Genomic DNA, 2,385 nt, shown 5'->3' with positions numbered 1-2,385 from the left:
TAAAACATATAAGTTTTTACATCTAGCTATAAATATTTTACTTCTTGGGGCTGGTTCTATTCCTGACATTTTCCAATATAATACTAATGATTTATCTATATTTCTGTCATTTATTGCTACTGAGTAGTTAACACTTATTATTAATTTAAATTTTTGCTATATGAGGTTACCTTTTACCGCACTTATTATACTTTTTTCTATGGGTTGTATAATTCTATCATCTGCTAAGTATATTTCTATGGGTGTATCTATTCCTTTTCTAAAACATGTTTTTATTAGTGTTTCTGTTCCTCCTAAATGTACATATTTAATTGGATTTTTAGCCTTAATATCTTGTATTTCTTTATTTATTATTCGTTTATTTATTATTGGTATTTTGGCATTTTCTTTAGTGTATTTGCAATCTATGATATGTTCTGTTTGACTTACTGCATAATATTCTTCTTTTTGTTGTTTAAACCAGTTTCTTATGGTTGGTATTTCGAATATTTTTGCTACGCTTAGGTCTAATTCTTTTCCTTTTATTTGTTCAAACATACTTTTATCAAATATTATTTTCTGTTCTAAAGATTCTTCGTCTTGATGTTCTTCTTTATTTATTATTTGTATATCTTTTTTAGTCATTTGTTATATTATAGAATTCATTGTCTGATTCTATTTCTATGTCTTTTTCTATTTCATTTTCTGATATTTCATATATATTGTCTTCACTTTCTAATTCATAATCTATGTATTCTATCTGCGTGTATTTTTCATCGTCTATTATTATTTCTGATATTTGTTTTTTCTTTGTACTTTTAGGTAATTTACAATCTCTAGCTATGTGTCCTAATTTTCCACAATTATAACAAGTACATTCCATTAGTTTTCTTTTTGGTCTATATGGTCTTTTGGTTTTGTAGTTTTTTACATAGTACCTTTTTCTTGGTTTTTTATATTTATATTTTGATTTATAGTTTTTATTATATTTCTTTCTATTTTATAATACCTATCCGTACAACCAAATTGAGGTGCTGTTTTATTTTTGCAACATGCCAAGTTTCTTACCAATATTTTTTCATTTTTATTTCTTCTTTATGTTTTTCACATAGTTCCATAAACCATCGTTGCAAGAATTTTATTCTAGCTCCTAAGGTATCTGTTAATTCTGCTTCATTCCAACTTTTTATTAATTTTGAATTAAAAGGTTCTGGTAATTTTGTAAAATATAATTTCTTATTTCTTTACTTTCTTCTATGCTATATGTTCCTTTATAATAGTATTCTCTAAATGCACATGTATATTCATCTATGTAACACATATTACATATTGCTAATTTTGTCATTAGATTTCGATTTATGATTTTTTCTTTATTTTGTTCTTCTACCTCTGTTGTCATACTACTAAATTCATTTCTTATAGCTATTTCGTATTTATATAGTATTTCCATAGATGTAGTAGCTATTCCTCCATCAAATTTTTTATTACTTCTTAAAGTTGTTAAACTTTCACTAGTTAAATTTTGTAGCCATAATTTTACTGTTCCTATTAGTGTTCTTTCTATGTATCCCTGTGCCTCTATTACTACTATCTTGTTATCTATTAATTGTTTTGATATGTATCCCATCCGTAATTGAATTGTTTTATTTATATTTGCTACACAGTCTAAATCTAAAAAATTATGGTGTCAAATTATTGGTTTAGGCGTCCATTCTTTACTTAATCTTTTATCCCATGTAGTTTTTTCTTTATCATATTATTTATAGTTTTCATTACAATATTTTAGATTAAAATTTTTTGGGTTTTTTACTCCTGATGTGCTAGGTTTTTCGTCCATGTCTACGTCTTCTGTATTTACTTCTAAATTCTTTGTATTATCTATGTTTGCTAAAAGTTTCGTATATGTTTTGCTTGTTTCCGAATGTTGTTCTAGATCATTGTTGTTTATTTTATCAACTCTTATTTCGGGTAGATTATCTTGGCTATTTTCTTCTTTTTCTTCTAATTCATCTTGTAATTGCAATTTTTTTTAAAATTTAATTGGATAATAAGAAACATGGTAGAAGACAAACAGTTAACAATAAATTATGAAAATAAAAAAGTAATAATAAAAAGGACTTTAGTATGATAAAAATATGAAAATATATATACTTGCAAAGATAATAATAGAAGGATATTACAACCAATATTATACACTAATGATAGATACAGGAGCAGAAGCTAATATATGTAAATAGAATTGTTTACCAGAAGATAAGTGGGAAAAATTAAAAACACCGATAGTAGTAACAGGATTTAATAATGAAGGAAGCATGATCACATATAAGGCAAAAAATATAAAAATACAAATATGGGATAAGATATTAACTATAGAAGAAATATATAACTTTGAATTAACTACAAAAG

At 25.0% G+C, this 2,385-nt stretch overlaps 1 pseudogene; it reads right to left on the bottom strand.

Moving 5' to 3' along the window:
* Window positions 1-637: 637 nt before the first annotated feature.
* LOC125863077 (uncharacterized) lies at window positions 638-1,909 on the bottom strand (annotated as a pseudogene).
* Window positions 1,910-2,385: the final 476 nt, after the last annotated feature.

This window comes from Solanum stenotomum, chromosome 4 (assembly GCF_019186545.1).
Source record: "Solanum stenotomum isolate F172 chromosome 4, ASM1918654v1, whole genome shotgun sequence".
NCBI lineage: Eukaryota > Viridiplantae > Streptophyta > Magnoliopsida > Solanales > Solanaceae > Solanum > Solanum stenotomum.
Note: the sequence above shows the minus strand (reverse complement) of the source record. Positions and strands in the feature narration are given on the sequence as shown.